This window comes from Canis lupus, chromosome 21 (genome assembly GCF_003254725.2).
Source record: "Canis lupus dingo isolate Sandy chromosome 21, ASM325472v2, whole genome shotgun sequence".
In the NCBI taxonomy this organism is placed as follows: Eukaryota; Metazoa; Chordata; class Mammalia; order Carnivora; family Canidae; genus Canis; species Canis lupus.
The window spans coordinates 5349510-5377506 of record NC_064263.1 but is presented as its reverse complement, the minus strand read 5'-3'; the positions used below and the strand labels follow the sequence as shown (position 1 = coordinate 5377506).

Below are 27997 nucleotides of genomic sequence, written 5' to 3'. Positions count from 1 at the left end.
CCAGCCTGCACCGCGCCGGGGGCCGCCGAGGAGCGCGAGGAGCGCGAGGACCCCGGGGCTGCCGCCGACTGCGGCCGACGCCCTGCGCTCGCTGCGTGCGCTCCTGCGCCCCCGCGCTGCCCCGAGGGTCGGGGGACCCCTGGGAGGAGGAGGATGGCAGGAGGCAAAGAGAGGACTAAGTGCATACCAGGGGCAGGGGTCCTGGGGCTGCGGGTACCTGGGCCCGGGATGCCGGGAAACACGCGGCAGTGACCCGGCGCGGGCGGCGGGGGCCGTGGGGGGGGGGGGGCGACCCCGGAGGACGGCGGCCCCGGGGGGTGCGGGGGCGGGGCGGGGGCGGCAGGAGAGGGCGCGCAGGGCCACGTGAGGGGGTGAGCTACTGGAGATGGCCAAGGTCGCCAGGTTTGGGGCTGGAAATAATCATTATTAATTAAATAGTGGTTAAAAGTTCCTTTAGCCGGTCAGACATGATTTCAGAACCCCCCTGTGCCCGTCACTGGCGGCGTAACCCAAGGCATTGAACACCCTCTTTCTTATCTGTTAAATAGGAAAATCATATCTTCCCAGATTAGGTGAGTGAATACATGTAAGATGCTTAAAACACTATTTGTCCCCAAAGTTCACAGCAGCAATGTCCACAATAGCCAAACTGAGGAAGGAGCCACGATGTCCGTCGACGGACGCATGGATAAAGAGGATGCGGTCCATGTGTACGTGGAATACTGCTCAGCCCTCAGGAGGGAGGACACCCGCCATCTGCTTCGGCGCGGATGCACCTGGAGGGTATTATGCTGAGTGAAGTAAGTCAGTCGGAGGAGGACAATCAGTGTACGGTTTCACTCATGGGGGAATATAACAAATAGTGAGAGGGATTACAAGGGAAAGGAGGGGAACCGAGTGGGAAAAATCAGAGAGGGGGACAAACCACGAGAGACTCCTGACTCGCAAACAGTTGCAGAAGAGGAGGTGGAGGAATGGGGGGACTGAGGCGCGCCCTTGACGGGACGAGCACGGGGTGTTACACTGTATGTCGGCAAATTGAATTTAAATAAAATGTTGGAAAAACAGTTATCGGCACATAGTAAGCACTCAGATATTAGCTGTTAGTAGTCCTCCCTACTTTGTGAGGGTTGTTAGGATGTGCTGCATTAAGGTGTATAAACAGTGATACAGCTTCAAAAATGGCGGCTGTGGGACAGGAACCTGAGAAGTGGCTGGCATGACAAAGGTAGTGGAGAAAGTATAGGACGGGTAGGAAAAAAATTAATGCTCCTCATTCCCCCACCAGCCCGGCATTGCAGAAAGTGCACTAGAAAAGCAGAAATGTTTGGTCCTACTATGATTTGAGGTCTGTGTGGTCTGTGAGTGTGCAGGGGCAAAGCACTTTGTCATTAGTCCGTTGTACAAACAAGGAGGTGTGGAAGAGGAAAATGGGAACTGATAAATATGCAAAGAGAATTAGATGCATCTACTATTGAATGTGGCAGTGTTGGATAGGGGACAAATTTTAGCAATCTTTCCCTGCCCTCTTGAATTCCTCTGCGGAGCAGGAAGGGAGGGTAGAGAGATAGAGCTGTGATAAGAGAATAGGAATTGGGTGAAGGGGAAATGCTTCTGCTGATAATTTTCTGTTATGGAAGACACAGGAAGGACAGAAGAAAAATATAAAGGAATTTTTCTGATTGAGACCAAATCGCAGTGTATGAAGTATAAAATGATGCTAAGATTATTTCTGTAAAAAGAAAAAAAGTGTATTAAAAAAAACACTTCTTGCTAGAATAGAGTGATGTTCATTTAAACTAGATTTAATTCATACTGACAACCGATGTTTTAAGAAAATCTTTAAAGTATAGGGCCAGTGAAATATTAACGTGCAAGTACATTCCCCAAAAGAACAACCTAACCTAGTTGTGTTCAGCGTACTTATTAAAATAAAATGTTTTTAAACACAAAAGCTTTTGCTTTTCCATTTTCCAGCTTGGCAAGGATCGGATGGCAGCTGATAGTTTTTATTTATATGATTTTTAAAGAGTCCTTTAACTGTACTCCTCTAATAAGCAAAGAGAATAGGCAGTTAGAAACATTTAACAAGCATAAACATCTACAATGATTCATAAAAGAATTTGCTTATTGATTCCTGGTTTCTACCTGGCTTCCAAAATGCTGACTCACTGTCACCTGATACTCTAACGTGGATTTTTCTAAGCTAAGTTTGGTGAAGATGGATGAATCCTTGAATGGGAGACCCAAGCACTGTCTACAGCCCCGTTTTTTTCTAGAACTATGATAATAGAGCACTTGAAACCATCTGCCTGATGAGGTAATAATTTGTATATGAATCTCTCTGGTAATTAATAAAGAACAGTACTGTGGGGCACCTGGCTGGTTCATTTGGTAGAGTGTGTGACTTTTGGTCTTGGGGTTGTGAGTTGGAGTCTCATGTTAGATGCTGGGATTACTTAAAAATCTTAAAAAAAAAAAAATAATAATGTTAGTGTAGAGATTTTAGAATCAGACAAATTTGAATCGGGCCCTGATTCTATCATGTACTTGCCCTGTGATTTCAATTAAGTTGCTTCTCCAACAACTGTTTTCTCACCTCTGAAATGGGAATAAAAATATCCACATAATGGATTGTTTTTCCCAATACAGAGTTTGCACAGTAGGATCTCAGTAAATGGATCTGATGCTATTGTTATTTTTTCTTCCTCTGAACTTACTGCTTTACTTCTAAATATTAAAGCAGTAATTTCTGAGAGTGAGCAACAAGCAAAGAATACTTGAATCTCAGCTAAAAGTTAAATGATTAGTACTGAATTATTTTTCTGACATTGGCTACTGTGTCCTATATCCAAGAGAAATTCCCTTGATTAGAAATCCCCTTCAACTCAGTTTTCTTATCTTTTAAAAGAACACTTTAGCCTATCCCAGGTCTTCAGAAACTATTGCTAAAATTAAACTACAGTGTAGGTTCATCTTGTAGCTGAGGCACAGGTGTGCAGGAGCACCTGGCTCCAGGGAGCCCATACAGACCAGGTGCAGCCACTCCCACCTGACAAAATCCAAAGGCAGTGAAACTAATGGTGGTGAAACAAGGAAGGAATTTATTTCAGTGAGGTCAACACGGGGAAGACAGCAAATTATCCTCTCAGCTGTCTCTAAAGTGCTGAAAATACTTCCAGATTTATACAAGGAAAATGTGTGACCAAGGTCCGTGGGTATGTGCAGGTGGGCAGTAAAGGTTAAATTGATCATTATTGTGGAGTCAGTCATGGGCAGTCTTACTGGCTCAGGGAAGCTCTTTCTGCTTGAGGTGCTAGTTTCAGTTCCCATCAGGAGATGCTTTGCTCACAGGGTTTTGTTTTTTTTTTTTTTTTTTTTAAGGACTTATTTATTCCTGAGAGACACAGAGGGAGAGGGGCAGAGACAGAGAGGGAAAAGCAGGCTCCCTGTGGGGAGCCCAATGCAGGACTCAATCCCAGGAACCCAGGATCATGACCTGAGCGAAAGGCAGACGTCTAACCACTGAGCCACTCAGGCACCCCTGCCCACAGGGTCTTTTGCCTGAATTAAGAAATAAGCCAGAAAGAACTTCATTAATTAAAAGGTATAGACTGAGATCAAAATGTCAGTAGTTGAAGTCCTCTTTCAATCCCTCCTATTAAATGGTTAACTTGAAACCTTTCCAAAAGTAATTTTCTTGTTTGAAATCTAGGCCAGTGTTTCTCAGATTATCTGCAGAGAGAACCAGTGTTTTGTTTTTAATTTCTAAGCATCAACGAATGCTTCTTAAAATACAAGAAAATTTAATTACTAAATAAATGAAACTTAAGTAAAAACTGAACATATGCAAAATACAAGGCCAATTTTCTTTGTATTTAATAGATATAAAACGACTTCATAAAAATTGGACAAAAGTTTCTAAATAGATATTCTCAGTTCTGTTCTCATCTCATCGTGGACAGGCAATAAATAGTTCATGGACAAGCACTGATTGGCAAACCACAATTTGACTAGTGCTGACTTGGATCTATAGGTTTGTTGCCTATCAGCTTATCAAGGGATGTTTATTAGACAATCTGAGAAAGAATAAGGAAATAAACTTCTCTTATGAAAGTAAAATGGTGGTTAGGGATGGACAAGTAGAGGGAAAATTCTCTTAAACACACATGCCAAAAACATAAACCTTAGGTCAAGCAAGCATAATTCCTTTGGGAGTGGGGAGGGAGGGGTAGAGGAAAAGGGGGTATCTTAATCTCCATGCCCAGCACAAAGCCAGATGCAGGACTTAATGTCATGACCCTGAGATCATGACCTGAGCCACCAAAATCAAGAGTCAGATGCTTAACCAACTGAGCCACCAGGCATCCCCAGCCCCTTTTTTAAGTAGGCTCCATGCTGGGCATGGACTAATGCCCAAGGCTTGACCTAATGACTCAGGCTTGAGTTATTAGTTAATAACTCTGAGATGGAGACCTGAGCCGAAACCAAGAGTCTGATGCTTAACCAACTGAGTCACTCAGGCACCCAAAGCATGTATATTTCTTATAATTAATTGTTTATGTGCAAAGTTTTAATTTTTTGATGACTTTGGTGTGGAGAGTTCCAATTCCAGTATGGAGAAGTAAACTTCTAACAGATTGACCTTTCCACAGATAATAACTGGAAACTCCAGACGGTAAAACAACAACCTGAGGAGTCCAGAGAATAGACAGAAGTACACAGAATCAAAATGCATATGAAGTGATCAACACAGCATTTCCCACTTTGAGTGACTTTGACCTATGAACAAACAAAAATTGCGGTGTGGTAACAAGATAGCAAAAACTCACACAGAAAGTCTTTCTGGCCTGAGAATAAGGGAGGAATTCCAGAAATGGAGAATCAGAGAACTCTAAACTCTGTTTATAAATTCAGACAATCTCTGGCTATGCACTAATTCAATTTGAATAACAAAGACAGAATGCAAATAGTTCAGATCAAAGAACTCAAAGTAGAATATACTCCTACTCTTTCAGATAAAAGAACTGAAGCGAGATTTGACCTGTTACTCACTATACACAGGACAAAATTTTCAATTTGTTTAAAACTAACTTAATTTCTTGCTAAACAAAAGCATCACCACTTTATAGAGAAATAAAACAGAATCCAGAGACTCCAAAACAATGTTCATAATATCAAGGACAGGGATCCCTGGGTGGCGCAGCGGTTTGGCGCCTGCCTTTGGCCCAGGGCGCGATCCTGGAGACCCGGGATCGAATCCCCATCAGGCTCCCGGTGCATGGAGCCTGCTTCTCCCTCTGCCTGTGTCTCTGCCTCTCTCTCTCTCTCTGTGACTATCATAAATAAAAAAAAAAAAAAAAAAAACATAATATCAAGGACAAAATTTAGACTTACTTGGCATAAAAACTGTTAGGAAAATGGGATGTATTCTTAAAGGAAAAGATAATAAAGAGATGACACAGGTGTTGAAATTATCAGACAATGGCTCAAAAGCAACTAATATAACTGTTCAATGATGCAAAGGAAAATATACTATAATAAGTGAAAAGATAGTAAAATTCAGCAGGGGAATAATATACATTAAGAAGATCAAAATAAAAACTTTAGGAAAAGTACAGTACTTAAGTAAAAAGATTTACTATTGTATCTGAATTAATATTCAGATATACAGTATAGTATATCTATACTAGACAACTCTATACATCACCCAGTGTTCATCATGATAATAGCACTCATTCATCCCCCCACCAACCCTCTTCTCTGGTAACTGTCAGTTTGTTCTGTGCAGTTAGGAGTCTGTTTTTTCGGTTTGCCTCTTTTTTTCTCTGTTCATTTCTTTTTTTAAGATTTATTTATTTATTCATGCAAGAGAGAGAGAGAGAGACAGGCTCCCTGCAGGGAACCCAATGTGGGACTTGATCCCTGGACCTGGACCTGGACCTGGATCTGGATCCAGGATCACGCCCTGAGCCAAAGGCAGATGCTCAACCGCTGAGCCACCCAGGTGTCTCTCTTTTGTTTCTTAAATTCCACAAATGAGTGAAATTATATGGTACTTGTCTTTGGCTGCCTTATTTCACTTACCATTATACTCTCTAGGTCCATCCATGTTGTTGCAAGATTTCATTCTTTTTATGGCTGAGTAATACTCTATTGCATAGATAAATCTTTTTTTAAAGATGTATTTATTTGCAAGAAAGAGTGGGGTGGGAGGGCAGAGGGTGAGAGAATCCTCAAGCTGACATGACACCCTGCTGAGCATGGAGCCTGACACAGGGCTTAATCTCAGGACCCCACAATCATACCCTGAGCCAAAATCAAGAGTCAGAGGTTTATGGACTGAGACTCTCAGATGTCCCTAAATACCATATCTTCTTTATCCATTCATTCACTAATAGACTACTTGGGCTGCTTCAATAATTTGGCTATTGTAGATAAAGCTGCAATAAACAAAAAGGTGCATATACCTTTATAAATTAGTGTCTTTGTATTCTTTGGGTAAATACCCAGTGGAATTGCTGGGTCATAAAGTAATTCTGCATTTTTAATTTTTTGAAGAACTTCCATACTGTTTTCCACCATGGCTATACCAGTTTCCATTTTCACCAATAGTGCATGAATGTCCTTTTTCTACCCATCCTTGCCAACACTTATTGTTTCTTGTATTTTTTATTTTAGCCATTCTGACAGGTGTGAGGTGATATCTCACTGTGGTTTTGATTTGCGTTTCCCTGACGATGAGTGATGTTGAGTATCTTTTCATGTGTCTGTTGGCCATCTGGGTGTCTTCTTTGGGGAAATGTCTGTCCATGTCTTCTGCCTGTTTTTAAATTGGACTCTTTGGGTGTTTATATATTCTTTATGTATTTTGGATATAAACCCTTTATTGGATATGTCATTTGCAAATATCTTCTCCCACTCTATAGGCTGTCTTTTAGTTTTTTTGGTGTTTCCTTTCTGGTGCAGAAGCATTTTATTTCAATGTGGTCCCAATAGTCTATTTTTGCTTTTATTTCCCTTTCCTAAAGAGACGTATCTAGAAAAATATTGTTACAGATGATGTCAGAGAAATTGCTACCTGTGTTCTCTTTTAGGATTTTTATGACAGCAGGTCTCACATTTAGGTCTTTAACCCATTTTGAGTTTAATTTTATGTATGGTATAAGAAAGTAATTCAGTTTCATTCTTTTGCATATTGCTACCCAGTTTTCCCAACACTATTTGTTGGAAAGACTTTTTCCCATTGCATACTCTTGCATTATTTATTGATAATTAATTGACCATATAATTGCAGGTTTAGTCCTGCGCTCTGTATACTATTTTGTTGATCTATGTGTCTATTTTTGTGGCCAGTACCGTACTGGTTTGATTACTACAGTTTTGTAGTGTATTTTGAAATCTAGGATTGTGTTACCTCCAGTTTTGTTCTTCTTTTTCAAGACTGCTTTGGATATTTGGGGTCTTTTATCATTCCATACAAATTTTAGGATTATTTACTCTAGTTCTGTGAAAAAAGCTGTTGGCATTTTGATAGTGATTACATTAAATCTGTAGATTGCTGGGACACCTGGGTGGCTCAGTGGTTGAGCGTCTGCCTTTGGCTCAAGGCATGATCCTGGCATCCCAGAATCGAGTCCCACATCCATGCAGGAAGCCTGCTTCTCTCTTTGCCTGTGTCTGCCCCCCTCCCTCTGTGTCTCTCATGAATAAATACATAAATAAAAATATTTTAAAAATCTGTAGATTTCTTTAGGTAGTATGATATTTTAACAATATTTGTTCTTCCCATCCATAAACACTGAATATATTTTCATTTGTTCATGTCATCTTCAATTTCTTTTCTTATTATTTTAGTTTTCAGAGTAGAGATCTTTCACCTCCTTGGTTAAGTTTATTCCTAGGTATTTTATTATTCCTGAAGCAAATGTAAGTGAGTTTGATTTTTTTTTTATTTCTTTTTCTGCTACTTCATTATTAGTGTATAGAAACATAACAGATTTTTGTATATTGGTTTTGTATCCTGCCACCTTACTGAATTCATTTATCAGTTCTAGAAGTTTTTGATGGAATCTTTAGGGTTTTCTATATATAGTTTCATGACACCTACAAATATTTCTATTAGTGAAAATAATAAGCTATACTTCTTCCTTACCAAGTTGAGATGCCTTTTATTTCTTTCTGTTGTCTGATTGCTAGGACTTTCAGTACTATGTCAAATAAAAGTTGTAAGAGTGAAGGTACCTAGCTGGCTCAGTTGGTAAAGCATGTGACTCTTGATCTCAGTGTTGTAAATTCAAGCCCCATGTTGGGTGTAGAGTTTACTTTAAAAAAATAAAATCTTAAAAAGAAAAAAAAGAGTGAACATCTTCATTTTGTTCCTGACCTTAGGGGAAATGCTCTCAGTTTTTCACCATCGAGTATGATGTTCACTGTGGGTTTTTCATATATGGCCTTTCTTATGTTGAGGTATGTTCTCTCAAAACCTATTTTTGGGGGTGCCTGGGTGGCTCAATCAGTTATGCATCTGCCCTTGGCTTGGGTCATGATCTCAAGATCCTGGAATTGAGCCTTATTTTGGGCTCCCTGCTCAGTGAGGAGTCTGCTTTTCCCTCTACCTTTCCTCCTTCTCATGTTCTCTCTCTCTCTCTTTCTTTCTCTCTCTCTCTAATAAATAACATCTTGAAAAAACCCACCTACTTTGTTAAGGGGTTTTTATCATGAATAAATGTACTTTGTCAAATGCTTTTTCTGTGTATATTGAAATAATATTATGGTTTTTATCCTTTCTCTCGATGTGATGTATCATGTTGATTGATTTGTAAATGTTGAACCACTCTTGCATCCCAGGAATAAATCCCACTTGATAATTGTGAATGATGTTTTAATGTATTGTTGGGTTTACATTGCTAATATTTTGTTGAGGATTTTTGAGTGTATGTTCATCGAAGATACTGGCCTGAAGTTCTTTTTTTTTTTTTTTTTTGTGCCTTTATCTGGTTTTAGTATCAGGGTAATGCTGGCCTCATAGAATGAATTTGAAGCTTTCCTTCCTCTTCTATATTTTGGAATAGTTTGAGAAGAATAGGTATTTACTGTTTTTGGGAAAATTCAGCTGTGAAACCATCTGGTCCAGGACTTTTGTTTGTCGGGAGTTTTTTGATTACTGATTCAATTTCATTACTAAAAATTTATTTAAATTTTCTGTTTCTTCCTGATTAAGTTTTCAGAGGTTATATGTTTCTAGGAATGTATACATTTCTTCTAGGTTGTCCCATTTATTGGCATATGATTGTTCATAATTTCTCTTATAATGATTCGTAGTTCTGTGGTGTCAGTTGTTATTTCTTCTTTTTCATTTCTGATTTTCATTTGAGTTATATCTGTTTTTCTGTATGACTCCATCTAAAGGTTATCAATTTAGTTGATCTTTTAAAAGAACCAGCTCCTGATTTCATTAATCTGTTCTATTATTTTTTTTAGTTTCTATTTCACTTATTTCTGCTCTGATCTTTGTTGTTTCCTTCCTTCTACTGGTTAGGAGTTTTATTTGTTTTTCTTTTTCTAACTCCTTTAGGTGTAAGGTTAGGTTGTTTATTTGAGATTTTACTTGGTTCTTGAAATAGGCCTGTATTGCTATAAACTTCCCTCTTAGAACAGCATGAGATGCCTTCATTCTGAAGAGCAGAAAGTTCATGCATATATAGTAAGTTCCAGGCACTTTTGCAAGGTAGAAAATAAGCATCAGGCCAGCATCAAGAAAATGCAATGATTTCCTGGATATGATACCAAAAGCACAGACAACAAAAACAAAATTAGATAAATGAGACTACATCAAACTTAAAACATTTGTGCTTCAAAGGACACAAACAATAGAGTGAAAAGACAATTGATGAAATGGGAGAAAATATTTGCAAATCAATATATTAGACAAAAAGACATGTATCTACAATACATAAAGAATACTTACTATTCAACAAAAAAAATCAAATAACCATATTAGAAAACAGACAAAGGACTTGGATAGAAACTTCTGCAAAGATGGTAAACAAATGGCCAATAAGCATAAGAAAAGGTGCTCAACATCACTAATCATTGGAAAAATGCAAATTAAAACCATAACCGAATACCCCTTGACAACCATTGGTATGACTGCTATCAAATCTCCCCCAAATAAGAAGATTGGTAAAGATATGGAGACATTGGAATCCTGTGTACTGTTAGTGAGATTGTTAAATAGTGCAACTGGTATGGAAAACAATGTTTGAGGCTCCTCAAAAAAACTAAAAATAGAACTACCATATGATTCAGCATTCTACTTTAGAGTATATATGCAAAAAAACTTAAAGCAGGGTCTCAAAGTGTTATTTGCCCATCTATGTTCATAGCAGCACTGTGGTTCAAGAGGTGGAAGTAACCCAGATGACCATCAACAGATGAATGGATAAACAAAATGTGGGTTATGTATTCGATGGAATATTATTAAAAAGAAAGAATTCTTTTTTTTTTAATATTTTATTTATTTATCCATGAGAGGTACACAGAGAGAGAGAGAGAGAGGCAGAGACACAGGCAGAGGGAGAAGCAGGCTCCACACAGGGAGCCCAATGTTGAACTCGATCCCAGGTCTCCAGAATCACACCCTGGGCTGAAGGTGGCACTAAACCACTGAGCCACCAGGGCTGCACAAGAAAGAGAATTCTATCATATGTTACAATATGGATTAACCTTGGGACATTATGAAATGAAATAAGCCAGTCACAAAAAGACAAATACCATATAATTCCATTTATATGAGGTAATTAAAGTAGTTAAACTCTTAAAAATAAAGAGTAGAATGGTGGTTTCCAGAGGTGGCAGGGAAAAAAGAGAGTTCCTGTTCAATGGGTATAGAGTTTCAGTTTTACAGGATGAAAAAGTTTCTGGAGATCTATTGCACAACAAAGTGAATATAGTTAATATCACTATACTGTACACTTAAAAGTGATTAAGATAGTAAATCTTAGGTACTTTATACTCCGAAAATGAATAAATAAAAATATAACTATCATATGATCCAACAATTCCACTTCTGAATCCAAAAGAATTGGAAGCATGTTCATTATTTAATTTTATGATATTAATCAGAAGTTGCACACCTGAATTCAGCTCTCATGTGATTGGCTAGGACTTAGTCACGGGCCACCACTGAGAGAAGCTTGGAAATACAATGTGTAGGTGTGTGCCTATATTCATTTCCTGTTGCTGTGTAGTAAATTATCATCAATTTAAGATCCTAACATGAAACATATTTATTATCAAAGTTTCTGTGAATCAGGCATCTTGGCATGATTTCACTGGTACTCTGCTCAGGATCTCATCAGGCTGAAATCAAGGTGTTGGCCAGGCTGTGTTCTCATCTGGGGGCTTGACTGGAAGAATCTATTTCCAAGATAATTCAGATTGTTGCAAAATCCCTCCATCTTAACTGTGTAATGTGATCTAGTCACATGAGTGAAATCCCATCACATTCACAAGTCCTGCTACACACAGGGGGAGGGAAATATACAGGGCATGTATAATTTTTGATAAGAAAGAATTTCTTACTACTACATAGCTATTCAAGATCTCTCAGACACACTGTTAAACAAAAACAAAAAAAATTGTTAAGTAAAATATATTTGCTTGATATGTATTTCAAAAACAATACATTTAAATTCATGAATATAAATGCATATTAATAGATCTTCAAGAACAAGTATCAAATTAGCAATCATTATCATCTCTTGGAAAGGAAAATTGGTTGCATTGAGGAAGGTAAGTATGAAATGAAATTTTAACTTTCTCCTCTATATATGTTATAAACTTTTAATATCAAGCATATATTTATTAAATTGAAAAGTAATGAAAGTAAAGAAATAACGGTATTATAAAGATACCTCTAGGGGATCCCTGGGTGGCGCAGCGGTTTAGCGCCTGCCTTTGGCCCAGGGCGCGATCCTGGAGACCCAGGATCAAATCCCACATCGGGCTCCCGGTGCATGGAGCCTGCTTCTCCCTCTACCTATGTCTCTGCCTCTCTCTCTCTCTCTCTGTGTGTGACTATCATAAATAAATAAAAATTTTTAAAAAAGATACCTTTAAATAATCTTTAATAATAATCATTAAATAATGTAAAACATTATACCAAACAATTTTCAAAGCTTTTTTATATTACATTATCTTTGTATTGATTGTATATATACTCCTTATATACAATTTTGTCATACTTTGTCTTTACAACAATCTGTTAGGTAGGTAAGTAGGTAATATTACCTTCACTTTATAGTTAAGGAAATATTCTTGAGTAATTTGCCATACTTTGTTTTATTATATATTTTTTAAAGATTATTTATTTATTTATTTATTTATTTATTTATGAGAGAGAGAGGCAGAGACACGGGAGGAGGGAGAAGGAGGCTCCATGCCGGGAGCTCGACATGGGACTCGATCCCGGGACTCCAGGATTGCGCCCTGGGCCAAAGGTAGGCGCTAAACCGCTAAGCCACCCAGGGATCCCCTGTTTTATTGTATTTAATGAAAATCCAGTCTTTCCTAATCATGAGATAGAGGCAATCTAATGAGTCTGTTATATAAGTGGAGTTTATAAGTGTTCATACACAAAAGATAGGCATATGGCTTTAGTGCATTCTGCAGGGTTTTTGAAGTTATATCAATGCCATAGACTGATAATTTTCAAGAAAACTAAGAAAATTAGAATGATCTTGGGGATCATGATATAATTAAGTAAATAAAATGTAAATGCACTTTATAAACAATATAATGCTATGCAAATAGTAATTATTAGAGTGGCATTTGTTAAGTAGCAGATGGCTCAACAGGACTACAAAAACCTGAGCAGAATCCTGACTTTAATACTTCCTACATGTGGGAATTTAGAGCAGTTATCCTCTCTGAGATCCTATAAAATGAATCTCAGATTCATTGTTCACCCTCATCTTCCTCTATCATGTGAATATGTCTGCAGACACATTCATACAGGAATGTGAGATTTAAGTGAGATGATATATGCAAAAGCATCTAGGTTGGCACCTGGCATGTTATACACGTTCTACTGATGATAGTTCTATATAATTCATTAAAAGAATAAAGAAACACAGTACAAGTGAAAGGAAAACAGATCAAAGAGCAGAAACAGGATTGCTGGGATTTGGGCAATAATTAAAGACCTAGCAACTAGTTTTTTTTATTGATCTTGGGAACGTGTTAAGCAATCAATAGACTGAACTATCTGAAAATACATTTTAAAAAAATCTCTGTATCTGAATCTATTAATCTCATATTTTCAGATAATATCTCTATGATTGTAATTTAATCTAGCAACTGTCACTTTTACATTGAGTAAGTTAAATTGTCAGTTTGATCACAGTTTCTAAACTACACATCTGTGGACATGTTGCCTTCCATTTTTGATTCATTAAAATTACTTTTGCAATTCATGGCATTTTCATGACTGCTTGATATATTACCTCAGGCATTGGGAAGCAGAAAAAAGATTTCTGGCATCTTGGGAAGGATGAATTTGTCCTGGAGGAGATTACATCTTGATGTATTATTATTGAATCTCCTGGAAAATGTTGTATGAGCTGTCCAGCTTTGGTACCTGTTTTCAATGTCTACTGTTAAGTATCTAATGTATATCACATTCATGTGGCATGAGTTGCTTATACTTTCAAGGTCATCTACAGCATTTCTGCTCCAACTCCTAGTAACATAGGGGATGTCTGAGAACAACCACCTCTTCCTGACTTTAAATAAAGTTTGTGTTTGGGACTGGAAATTAATCAGAAACCTACTTGTTTTCACTTAGGGCTGTAATCACTTTGAAACATTGAGATTTGAAGATAAAATTGAGGCAAAATAACCTGAAGTCTCTCTTTGCCTTTTTCTCTCTTGTCTGAGCCAGGAGATTTTGACATCTATTTGCTAACAACTTTTCTATCCTTATGTTAATGTTCTCATACCTCCTTCAGATCTTTGTTCAAGTGTCTCCTCAGGGTGCCTGGATGGTTCAGTTGGTCAAGTGTCAAACCCTTGGTTTCAGCTCAGTTCATGATCTCAGGGTTATGAGATTGAATCCTATGTCTCGCTCTGCGCTCAGTGGGGTGTCTGCTGGAGATTCTCTTTCTCTCCCTCTGCCCTTCCTCTACTCTCTCTCTATATATAAAATAAATAAGTACATCTTTAAAAAATAGTAAAATAAAATGTATGTTCATTTCTTTGCAATGCTTTCACATGATTCATGATTTATAATACCCTTATAGTTCAAGATATAACAGCTATGCAGTACAACAGAAATGAAAAAACTAACAACATTCTTTGTACTACCCAAATAGAGATCTTCAAATCTCTAGGTCTAAATTCCAAAGTTTGGATTCTACCATCACGATGCTGTTGTTCATATACTCTGGAAGACATAAGACAAATTAAACACTGACTTTTTTTTTTAATTGAGAAGTGAAGTAATAGGAAATCTCAAAAGACAGTGACATGCTTAGAATTAATTTAATGACACAGAAGAAACACCACCCAAACACCCCCAGCATTTCAGGGCCACAGTTTCAAAATATGGATAATTTATATATGTGTTTCCAGGTCAGCAAAGTTTACATAAGAGAAACTTGCTTAAATGAAATTGAGGGGGAAAAAAGTGACAAGTACAAACAAGGTGGAGGGAGGTTAATTGTGAAGTGTGCTTTCAGAAGGAGTTGTACAAGGCCAAATCTTTTTATTTAAACTCTTGGAATACAATTTCAGGTTTAATAAATGTATTCCCTACTGAAACCAAATTCATTAGTAATATTCAAACAGGTCTAAACTGATGGCAATAAATAAACAAACAAACTGATGCAATAGACTTAAACAACCCAAACTAAAAAGAGAAAAAAATAAGGGACTTTGACTTAAAAATCCATGTTTGCTCCAGAATAAAGAAATTCACTGGATAGTTGGCCTCTTCATCCACATTTTATTTTTATAAATATTTATCAAAGCCCTACCTTTTTCACAAAGGTTGTAAGGTGGCTTACGATAAAAGATCTGTGAAATTAAAACAAACAAAATGACAAAATTGGCCAAAAAGTTATCCAAAAAGAACCTTCAATAACCTTAAAAATTCCTCTTAAATAAACTTTAGATTTGGCCCTAAACCTTTGGCAGCCGTACCTAAAAGTAAACACATAATTAGCTATATCATTCTCATTATCATAAAGGAAGAATCATCGGAGTTTTTCAGAAGAGACAACTGTTTTTGTATAACACTGAATTATACAAGAAATATCTCACTGAAATTTTATATAAAGGATATAAAGTGGTTCATAAAATAACATGCTCAACAGCATTTTTGTAGTAAGTGCAGTAGCTTGTTTTATATAACTATTTCTTGTAATAATTTTTAAAATAAAAATGGGTGACATGACAAGAAATAAGTACAAGTTCTTTTGGGAGCATTGAATACAGATACTCAGGGATAGGTCTGGGATGCTTCCTGGAGATGATACAGGAACTTGAGATGTATGGGTTAGCCAGGTGAAGAAAGAGAGGAAGGGCATTGCAACAGAGCAAATTATTTTTTTATTTTATTTTATTTTATTCATTTATTTGACAGAGATATTGAGAGAGCACAAACAAGGGGAGCAGAAGCAGAGAGACAGGGAGAAACAGACTCTCTGCCAAGCAGGGACCTTGATGTGGGGCTCAATCCCAGGACCTGGAGATCATGACCTGACCTGAAGGCAGATGTCCAACTGGCTGAGCCACCCAGATACCCCAGCAACAGAGCAAATTGTAAGTCAGTACCTTGCTCTTAGAGTACTCTGATGTTCATGTAGTTATGACATAATTAATGAGTAACTAAACAAAACATGCAGCCACTACCATTCTAGAAACTTCAACTGAGTAATCCCATCTCAAACTAAATTTGGCTTGGTTCCTATGAGAAGAGAACCAAAATTGGAAAATGCTATGTGTGGGTCACATAATATAATGTGCTTACAGCTGCCTTTCAAACCCCTGCAACACTCCTAAAATATGAAAAGGCCCTGAGATGGGTTTGGGAAAGCATGGAGTCCTCAAAAGAATACAAATTGGGTCCTTCTTTAGAGGATGGAGCTTCAAGTTTAGCTCACTCTGGTTCCCTCATTTGAAAACTTTAGTTTCTTGATATTATTATCTGAAGGTATCTGGTATTTTATAAGACAATATTCCCTAAACTTCTTTTAGTCTTTGTATCACTGTAGTCAGGCAAAGCAAACAAACAAGATAGGTGCTGATGTTGAAGAGAAATCTGTAAAACATCAAGCCTTTATTAATGATAACATATAAAGTATTTTGTATTACAAAGACCAATATATTAATGTTTGCATTTTGTAGAAACGTACACTCTTTTAAAGGCCAGCCAGAATGCAGTCTTTAGGTTAAATTATATAGGACAGCATTTGCTTCACCATACCATAGGATGTCAATTGGGGTTATGTGCAAAAGCTCAAGTAAATTAGGAAATTCCAGTGTTAAAAGTAAGTTAAACAGTTTTGTCTGCTACAGAAAAATTTCAAAACACCAATGTCTCATATACCTCTAAGAATGCATTCTGGTACTTTCCAACCTACTTTGACAATGGAAACCTTTGTTTGACAATATGGTGCAAAACCCCAATCTAGTAGTTCATGAGATACACTTTGGGAAACATAGTTTCAAGAGGAAGAATTATACATGGAGGTGGAAAATCTAGCTCTTTAACAAAGCCTCTATAGTCTTTGAATCCAATGGTGTCACTAACAGATTAATAGCAAGTATTCATAAAGTAGCCTCTAACTTTATATTGCAATGGGAAGAGAAGTGTCTTATCTTTGGAAAAATGTGGTAAATTAATGTTCTTTTTAACATCTGAACTTTCAAGAATGGAGTAGCACATCTTTTAACTTTAAAACTTAAGATAGTATGAACAAATTTCTTTGAGGTGAAATATGCCTTGATATGTTTTGAATTTTTTAAACAAAAGCAAATATTACTCATATGAAATGTTTTGTTTAGTAACTCACACCCAGTATCAGTTAAATGTGGCAATCCACATTTTTACCTATTTTTTGAGATATCAGTTTTCCTGTATGTCATAAAGAAAGCTCATGTCACTGCACCAATGCAAGTAAGTTCTTCCAAGAAAGAAAAACTACTTATGAAACATACCAATATTTCATGCTCCAGCTGAGACATCTGTGCACACAATTGACATTCAGAACTCCCTGGCACACATTATTTTATAAGCCTTTGCATATTTAGCTTTCAAACTCTATTATTATTGTATTTAAAAGAAGTGAAACTTTTTTTTTTTTCAAATATTATCCACTACCTTTGAAATGCTAAAGTGAGAGCCTTTGAAATGGGTTTTGGAAAAAATCAACATCATCATAGATATGTTACACTGGAAATGAATTCACTCAGTCACTGACCTTTAACAGCTCTGTTTCTTCTTATAACCTTTAATTTTAATATTTGCAACTGTATATAGTGTAGCTATAGTGCCTTCTCTATGAATACACTTTCTGGATTAGATAGGGATGCTGAATATTTTTCCATATTAAGTAGTCATCTGGATCGAATTGTCAAAATCTAATCCTCAGAACACGACTTTTATTGGTTTTGTGAAATGAACAAAGACATCTACTTTGACACACTCAGAGCAGGATTAAGACATCCTTCAAATCTCCTGATCATTCCAAAGATTAACCGGAAAAAAAAAAAATCATTGCTAACTTTAACCAAAAGACCAGATGTAGAATAATCTTCTATTTTTCCAGTGAATGTTGAAAGGCAGAATTATACAAATGGAGACACACATATACAAATGAGGTTTATATATCTCTCCTCTCTATATATATTTAACTTTTCTTCAGTGCTCTGAAAAGACATACTGCTTTCAAGTTAGTATGATGAATGAATAATGAGTAAAAACTACTATGAAGATTATGTTATATTCACTCGTTGGAGATAATCTTTCTTAATATTTAAGTTTAATATCTTCTCAGGAATAAAAGTTAGGAATCAAACTTATTTTTCCAGCATGCATAACCTGTATGCTGTTCTATTCTCACCTCCCATTAGTTCCTAAACAAAGCCCGACACAAATCAAAATGTTAGTTCATTTCCTTAATGTTTAATAAGAATAGGTGTCCTCCTATATAGTGTGAATAGAACTGACGGTCAGTTAATTTAAGAAAGAAAATAAAATTAGATTAACAAAAAATTACACATGTATACTACATGCATATAAATATGTAATACATACATTAAATATTTTAACTTAAAACATTAATTTAAACATTTTAATTTATAGCTTACTAAGTGCTTTCATTCAAAAATCTTTTGAGGTTAGTACCAAGGCGTTTCTTTTTAGTATGGTTTTGCTAATGGGAGGTCTCTGAAGTCTTTCTGGAGTGAATCACATGCATAATGTATCTTCTGCGATTTCAAGTTCTGATTTCATTAAAATGGAATGAAAACTCAAAACACTTTCAAAGCCATCCAAGTGCAAAATCTTTTAACTTAATGATAGATTGGTTGATTGATTGCAATTCCCCTTCCATCTTCCACATAGTAATATGACAGCATTTAAAAACTTTATTATGAAATATATCAAATACCTGAAGTGTAAATAAAAAAATATGTATAATTTAAGGAATAAACATAAAACAAACACTGGTGTATAACAACCAGGTTAAGAAATAGAATATTACCACACCCTAAGTGTCCTTTTTGTTAGCCTTTAGGCTTTTATGATAATCATTATCTCGTTTTTCTTTACAGTTTTCTGTCCCACATATATTGTTAAATAATATCTTTAGTTTTGCCTTTTAAGGTTTTTTTTTTTTTTTAAATAAATGGACTAGGGCTACAAGCATTTTTCTGTGACTTGTTTCTTCCCCTCAACATTTTGCTGGTGTGTTTAGCATTATTCCCTCCTACTGTAGTGTAGCATTCACTTTTATGACACTTCAGTTTACCCCTTCCACTGTTGGTAGACGTTTGGGTTTTGTTTTAGTTTTCTTCCCCCCAAAGTAGATCCGAAGACAGATTTGGCTGTAAGCAGCTTCGCTATGGGTTTCTTCTTGCTGGGACCTCTGAAAGTCACTGTGAAACACTTCAGTTTTCCGCACTAAAGGAGCAGGAAGCTGGAGCATTTATCCACCAATTCCTGTTCTAAATTGGTTAAAGGTCACCCCTAGGGCATTAACATCCTTCGGTTAATTTATAGCTTGTCCTACCTGTGGGTTGAGTACACTGAGGATGCCCCCAGGCAGAGATGGGCAGGAAGCCATCACCCTGCATTGAAAACTCTCCAGGATAGGTTAAGTGAATATGGGGGTGGGGGGCTTTTTAGATCTGCTATAATGTGCCCCTTGTACCACGGGGATCCACTCAATCCCTAGGTATGTTTACTCTATCCTGTCACTAATTCTTCAAGGTTCAAGATGCAGGTCCCTGGAAACGGGAAAAATAGTAAAAGACTTAACAATTGGTGGATTAATGGGTCAAAGTACAGTTCCTGCATTTGTAATTGGTCCTATAGCTGTAAGTAATGTGCACCCTGTCCTTTACCACTCGGTGTAGATTTTTCTTGGCATGCTAGAAATTTTCTTGGATGCTTGTTTGGTAGGATGACTTCATGCTTCATCTTTGAGGGAACTGAATTACGGGTTATCATACTTTTTTTCAAGACTAGATTGCTGCAGTTGTTCATGTGCTATTATCATTGGGCCTGGGAGCACCAACAGGTACCCTAGCAAACTTCTCTGCATTGGATAAAAAGTGTTATAATACAGAATTTTCCTGGCCAAGACATGTTATAATTTTCTATTTATTTGGCCTTCACATTTTTTTTAATTAAAATTTGTCAATGTTCTTTATGTAGGGCTTTATATAATACAGGATATATATATATATACACACACATATGTATGTATTATATATTATATATATATTAATGTTACTTATGTAGGGCTTTATATATATATCCTGTATTATATAATATGTATATAAATATCATCTAAGGTTTTTAAAATGTTTTTGATGTTATTATGAATGACATGGTTTTCAAGTCACACTTTTTAATAGTTGGTGGTGTATAAAAATTGCTTTTATGTACCAATTTAGTATTAAGAAAACTTGTTGGCTTCTTTGGGGGTTTTCTAAATGGGTAATCATATCCATTTGCGATTATTGAAATAATGTTTTGGCTCTTCTATGCAATTTTTATGAATTTTATTTCTTTTTCTTGTTTTACTGTGCTGTGTAGACTGAGTAGAAGTGATAACAGTAGGCATCTTTGTCTTATCCCTATCAATTTTTAAATATTAAACCAAACTTGAACTTCAGGGAGAGAACCAACTTAGTCACAATGTACTGTGTTTTTATATACTACTGAATCCAGTTGGCTAAAATTTGGTCTAGGATATTCAAAACTATGTTCATGAGTGTGGCTAGTCTGTCATTTCCTATCATGTGCTATCCCTAGGTCTTGTTTTGGTATCCAGGTTATGCCAGCTTTAAAAAATAAGTTGGAAAGTATTCCTTCCCTCTCAATTTTCTGGAAAATTTTGCATAAGACTGGACTTTACTATTCTATCATTATTGAGTCAAATGCTCCTGCTATGCTGCTTTGTCTTGCTGTTTTCCTGATGGCAAGATTTTGAACAAGTATCCGGATTACTTTAGCATTAACAGGTTATCCTGGTTCTCCGTTTTTTTCTTTTCTTTCTTTTTTTTTTTTAATTTTTATTTATTTATGATAGTCACAGAGAGAGAGAGAGGCAGAGACACAGGCAGAGGGAGAAGCAGGCTCCATGCACCGGGAGCCTGATGTGAGATTCGATCCCGGGTCTCCAGGATGGCGCCCTGGGCCAAAGGCAGGGCCAAACCGCTGCGTTACCCAGGGATCCCTCCATTTTTTTCTTGAGCCAGTTTTGGTGAGCTGTGTTTTGTGGTAATTCATCCATTACCTATAAATTTTCAAATTTATTGCCATAAGTTTATTCACAGAATCCTATTATCTGTTTAATCCTTAAAGTTTTAATATTTATGTTCCTCTCTAATTCCTAATACTGTTTTTTCCCCCCTTGGTCAGTCTCTCCAGTAGTTTGTTAATTTAAAGAATCAACTTTTGGCTTTGTTAATTCTCTCAATTATATATTTGTTTCTGTTCTTATTGTTTTTTCTATTTTTATTATTTACTTCTGCTTTCCTTAGATTTATCCTGCATTCTTTTTTTTTAAGTATTTTTATTTATTTATTTATTTATTCAGAAAGAGAGAGAGACTGAGAGGCAGAGACACAGGCAGAGGAAGAAGCAGGCTCCATGCAGGGAGCCTGAGGCGGGACTCGATTCTGGGTCTCCCGGATCAGACCCCGGGCTGCAGGCGGCGCTAAACCGCTGCGCCACCGGGGGTGCCCACTGCATTCTTTTTTTAATTCCTTAAGCTGGATTTTTAAAGTTCATTCTGAGCCTTTTTTTTTTTCCAACGAAAAGCAATTAAGTTGATAAATTTCTCTCCCAGAACTCCTTAAGCAGCATGCATGTTGTTATTGTTTAGTTACAAGTATTTTATATATTTTATTGCAGTTTTTTCATTGTCCCATAAGTTGTACAAGTGAGGTTTTTTTTTTTTAATTTCCAAGATTTTTTTATTTCCATTTTCCCCTCATTTTTAACTTCTTAATTTCCAGTTAATTTTCATGGAGTTTTCCAAGTCAACTTTTAAAATTCATTTCTAGCTTATGTAAATTGTAGTTAGGGAATAGGGTCCATACAATACCGGTCTTTTGAAATTTAATGAGGCCATTTTTTGGCATATAATGTTATCACTTTGCATGAATACACTATATGCTTAAAAAGAATGTTTATTCTCCATTCTCTAGGGACAATACTCAATTCATGGTGATATTTCTAAGCTTCTATTTATTTTTAGAAAATATATTAAATGTAGGTATTTTACAGATGTCTCTTATTTTCAGTCTATGAAGTTTTGTGTATCTTTTGCTGCCTGTAGCTTATGGTGGTTCTCCCTCATGGTGTCTTGTTTACTTATGTGTTTTGTGATTTTTGACAATGGATCTGATGCCGATTTTCTCTAAGTTTGTGGGGATTTTTTGAAGCCTCATAAGATCAATTGCATTTTTCCTTGTCTGTTTCCTGAAGGTGCACCCAACTGGGAGGAAGAGCATTTCAAATGAAATTCTATATGCAGATTTTATTGTTGTCTTTATTTTGGAATACACAAATTTTTATGAACAAAAATCCAAAGTCATACGAATGCTGACTTTTGGTTATATATTTTCAAGAAAGAAGTTTTTCTCTTTGTAACATGTCAGGATTTATTTCATTTCACCCCTACTCTGTGGGAGTACCAGTTTTTATAGGGGATCTTAGAATCCTTACCTTCAACATGCCTAGTCTGTACATCCTGTCCCCCACACCCTGTAAAGTTGCCACAACGCAGGTTCAACTTCTCCAGAGTTCAACAGAAACTGTGAGGGGCAAAGATGGCATTGATACTTGATTATGTCCAGGGATTCCTGGCTTTACTTCATTTCTGGGTATGGTATATGCATTACTTTGGTAGCAATTCACTGACCTATTTTTTAAATACCCCTGTATTGTTTTTCTTTCTAAAGTAGATTTATTGTGATTTAAATCACAGGTCACAAAATTTATTACTTTAATGTGTCCAATCAGTGATTTTTAGTATTTCCAGAGTTGTGCGACCATCACCAGACCACCACTATCTAATTTGGGGATATATTCTTCACTCCAAAAAGAACCCTTTACTCATTAGCAGTCATTCTCCTCACTCCCTACCACCAGCCCTAGACTATCACTAATTTACTTTCTATCTCTATGGGTTTGCCTCAGAACATTTCCTAGAAATCACATAACATGTTGTCTTTCGTGACTGCTTTCACTGAGCTAATGTTTTCTAGGTTCTTCAATGCTGTAACATATATTAGTACTTTGTTCTTTTCATTGCCAAATAATAATCCTTTATGATAATATTTTGTTAATCCATTTATCAATTGATGGACATTGAAATGTTTTGCTTTTGGCTATTATAACTAATGCTGCTATGAATATTCATGTATAAATTTTTGAGTGGATATGTGTTTTCACCAAATTTTATGTTTAACTTTTTGAGGCACTTCCAGACTGTTTTTCCAAATGGCTTTACCATTTTACTCTCCCACCAGCAGAATATGAAGGCTCCAATTCCTCTACATGCTTATCAATACTTGCTATTGTCTGTCTTTTTGATTATAGACATCCTAGTATGTGGGAAGTGATTTGCATTTCCCTAATGACTATAAATATTGAGCGTTTTTTCATGTGCTATTGGCCATTTGTATATCTTCTTTGGTGAAAAATCTATAAAGATTGCCCATTCTTAAATTGGGTTATTTATTTATTATTTGTTTGTTTGTTTGTTTGCTTTTGAGAGAGAGAGAGAGAGGAAGAAAGAGAGAATCCCAAGCAGACTCCATGCCCAGTGCAGAGCCCAAGGTGAGGCTTGATCTGAGCCAAAATCAAAAGTCAGACACCTAATCAACTGAGCCACCCACACACCCCAAAATTGGGTGGTCTTTTTATTATTAAGTTGTAACAATTCTTTATAAGTTTTAGATACAAGTCCCTTAACAGATTAACAGACATATGGTTTGCAATTCTTTTATCCCATTCTATGGGCTATTTTAGTGGTTAATTTTATGTGTAAACTTGACTGGGCCATAGGGTGCCCAGATTACACATTATTTTTGAATGTGTCTCTGGGTGCATTTCTGGTTGAGATTAGCAATTGAATCAGCGGACTCAAGGAAGATTGCCCTCCCCAGTGTGAGTGGGCCTCATTCAATCTGTTGAGAACCTGAATAGAACAGAAGAAGGAGGAAGGAGAATTCATCCCTTGCTGCTACTGCTGCTGCTTCTTTTGCCTCACTTCTTGACCTAGAACATCTCATCTTCTCTCACCCTTGAACTTAGATTCACATCATCATTCCCCTCGTTCTCAGGCCTTCAGGCTCAGACTGAGTTATAACACCAGCTTTCTTGGGTCTCCAGCTTGCAGATGGTACGTCATAGGCCTTCTCAGTTTCCGTAACTGCATGAAGTAATTTCTCATAATAAATCTCTCTCTGGAGATAGATGGATGGATAGATAGATAGATAGATAGATAGATAGATAGATAGATAGATGATAGAGACATAGATATAAACATAGATAGAGATATATAGATATATCTCTTATTAGTTCTGTGAGACTTTTACTCTGGAGATCCCTAACACAGCTATCTTTTCATTTTATTTATTGATAGTGGCTTTGAATCACCAAAGTTCTTTATTTTATTGAAGTTCAATTTATCTGTTTTTGTTGTTACTTATGTTCTTGGTATCATATCTAAGAAATTATTGCTTAATCCAAGATCATAAAGATTTACATCTGATTTTTTTCTATGGCCTTTATATAGTTTTAGTTCTTAATTTAAGACTATGAACCATTCAAGTTTACTTTTGTATATGGTGTGAGATAGGGGTCTAATAGCATTCTTTTAGATGGATACCCACTCACTAGTCCTTGTATGATATTTGAAAAGGCTATTTTCCCTCTCTGAATTGTCTTGGCATTTTGTTGAAAATAATTTGACTATTAATGTTAGGGTTTATTTTTTGGAGTCTCAATTCTATCCTATGGGTCTTTATGTCAATGTTCATACCAGTACCACATGGTTTTTGTTTTTGTAGATTTTAGGAAGTCTTGAAATCTTCCTTCTTATTTTTAAGTCTAGCATTTTAGTTATTTTAGTCAAGAGAACCTTTCAGCATATTTCTCGTGCAATACTGCCATAAATCTAAATCCATCACTATTTATTCCTTTATTGATCGCAGAATGCCTTTAGTGAGAACTTCAAATAATTTAGCTTAGCTTTCTTTTCATTTCTAATAATCTATTTCATATATACAAAAAGACATTAAAAATATGTAGCAATCATGTAGTTTCCATCCAGTTTAGAAAATAACATAATTTAAGTCCCTGTATATACCTTTTCTTTCTTTCTTTTTAAGATTTTATTTACTTATGTATGAGAGACACAGAGCGAGAGAGAGACAGAGACACAGGTAGAGGGAGAAGCAGGCTCCATGCAGGGAGCCCGACGTGGGACTCAATCCCAGGACTCCAGGATCAGGCCCTGGGTCGAAGGCAGATGCTCAACCGCTGAGCCACCCAGGCGTCCCACACTTGGACTATTTAAAGTGGTTTTTTGTTTTCCTGACTAAAAAGCAGGGATACTTTTTTTGAAAAATTGAATTCTCAGTCCTCGGCTAAAATTATTGCACTCCAAGTCAAACAGATGGGAATCGCAGCAGGAGATATGATTGGAACTTGAGAACTCAAGTCTGATTTCTTAGGCTCCTCCCCAGTACCAATGTAATATACTCCCTGAGGAAGGGGTGATTATTCCCATTGTAAAATGCAGCTGACATGCATTCTGTGGAAATAGGGAGGCAGTTTTTAATACTTTTCCTCCCCAGATCATTGATTTGAAAGCCCAGAGACAAAATGGCCTTTATTCTTATTCTTAGTGGGAAGGAAGTGATCTGCACACATTAGTGTCTCTTTCAAATAGAACTCGTCATTACCTTTTTCAGTCTCCACGTGGATACATTGGGAATAGATAAACAATCTTTTGGCCTTGGATTGCTGGTTCATCTTGACCTGGCAGAAAAGTTTACCTCACCTACATGTGATGGAATAGGAGACAGATGTAAGTGGGTGTGATTTGGATTGCCTTCTTATGGGGAGGAGGTGAGTGCTTGGGTTATTAGTGACATTTTGAATTTTTTTTTTTTTTTTTTAATTTTATTTATTTATGATAGTCACAGAGAGAGAGAGAGGCAGAGACACAGGCAGAGGGAGAAGCAGGCTCCGTGCACCGGGAGCCTGACGTGGGATTCGATCCCAGGTCTCCAGGATCGCGCCCTGGGCCAAAGGCAGGCGCCAAACCGCTGCGCCACCCAGGGATCCCATTAGTGACATTTTGAAATAGAAAATATGAGAAAAAGAGTGTGTGGAAGTAGAACAGCCAGAAAGGGACAATAGGCATTTGTGGTTTTACTTTACATCTCTCTCTCTCTCTCTCTGTCTTGCTCAATCTCTCCCCCCCTCCTGCTTTTCCTTCTTTTCCTTTCCTATTGCCCCCCCCCCCCGCCCCCCACAATAGCAACCTGATTTTCCATGGGGAATCACCTCCTTCCCACTCTTAGTTTGGTTTGGTTTGGTGTTAATCACACTAACTCTGCCTCCAGGGATTGGCATTTGAGAACACCAAATCTCCTTGGCCAAATCAAAGCTTGTTGAGATGCAAAGCTGGATTTTTTGAAAGGAAAGCATTCATTATTGTTTATGCTGGACTTGGAGCTGTGAGGATGTAAGCCTGGAGCTTTTAGCAACTGTCTTGCCACCTGGAGAGCTGGGCCTGTGGGAGAATGGAGTCAAGGTACAGGGAAGCAAAGGTGAGAAAAAGGAAAGAACCACAACCTCTGGGATTGGCTGTGCTATACCCAGAGCTACCTGGTAAATTTTTCAATTGTGTCAACCAGTGAATTCCTTTCTCTAAGCCTATTTGAAATGTTTTCTTTCCTTCCTTTTTTTCCTTCCTCTCTCTCTCCCTTTCACTGAAAGAACCCTAAATATCATAAAAAAGTATCTGTATACTCATGCATTTCCTGGAGCTAAAGATGACATAAGTTTGGTTAAAAGAGAACTTAAAATACTATTTACAAACAAACCCTCTTTTTTTAAGATTTTATTTTTTTTTAAGATTTTATTTATTTATTCATGAGAGAGAGAGAGAGAAAGAGAGACAGGAGGGAGAAGCAGGCTCCATGAAGGGAGCCCGACGTGGGACTCAATCCCGGGACTCCAGGATCACGCCCTGGGCTGAAGGCAGGTGCTAAACTGCTGAGCCACCCAGGGATCCCCAAGATTTTATTTTTAAAATACAGCCAACACCGGGCTTGAATTCACAACCCTGGGATCAAGAGACACACACTCCACCAACTGAGCCAGCTAGGCGCCCCAGCCCTCTTTTATTATTACTGCACACAAGGTAGTGACCACAGCATTTAGTTTTAAAAATCTAAGGTCCGTGTGTTTTGTTAACTCCTATGATGCAGTGTTTTAGTTATGTTAAAGCTCCTAATGAAGTTGATCCTAGGGCACTACCTGTGCTTTGTCTATTATAGCAACTTTGGAAGTATATTTAAAAGATGTTATATTATCATTGAAACTCACAAATGTTCATTAATAAATACCCATGGTGACCACTGCTCAAAGCATTTGTTGCTTCTTTCCTAGCAGGCAAATATTTTCTTTATGAAATTCTGTGATCTCACAGGAAAATGATCTTTTAATATCACATACCAGCTTTCAGTCTTCAGGACTTGGTTTATATTTAGTGGACTAATCATCGACATTGCTTGTTTGTGGATGGTCTAGTTCTAGCTTACTATGATGAGGTCTCTTTTTCACGTGATTTAATTTTCAAGGAGATGGCTGCTTTGTCACATAAGGTTGACTGATAATCTGAAGATTTTCAAAAGGTTGAACAGTGATTTCTCTAGATTAAAAATAATGTTATTTGAGTTTTTTTGCAGTTAATTTTCCATTTAGCTTTGAAAAAAATCAGAATTTTATAGTTGAAAAGGACTGTAGAGCTATTTCAGCCCCATGCTCTCATTTTGGGGTGAGGAAACACAGTTACAGAGAAACATAAAATGTAAATAGATAAAATGTTTAAGAATTTGAACTGCCTTTGGCAACCACAGGGTGGGAAGAAGTGGAGCTCCTGGGTTATTCGTACTTGCTTTTATTCTCTCATCTCTTCTCTCGAGTCTATTTCCATGGGTACACACTAGGATT

General features: G+C 36.9%; 1 long non-coding RNA gene across 7 annotated transcripts; it reads left to right on the top strand.

Moving 5' to 3' along the window:
• Positions 1-20: 20 nt before the first annotated feature.
• Positions 21-27411, top strand: LOC112641978 (uncharacterized). Of its 7 annotated transcripts, none has more exons than XR_007404528.1 (6): positions 41-179; positions 620-800; positions 15647-15825; positions 25141-25841; positions 26383-26589; positions 26759-27411. It is a non-coding gene; the product is annotated as an uncharacterized LOC112641978 (long non-coding RNA). The 7 variants fall into 7 exon arrangements; XR_007404529.1 differs by adding an exon at positions 23521-23584 and having other exon boundaries at positions 25726-25841; positions 26383-27411; XR_007404527.1 differs by adding an exon at positions 23521-23584 and having other exon boundaries at positions 26383-27411.
• The last annotated feature ends 586 nt before the right edge of the window (positions 27412-27997 follow it).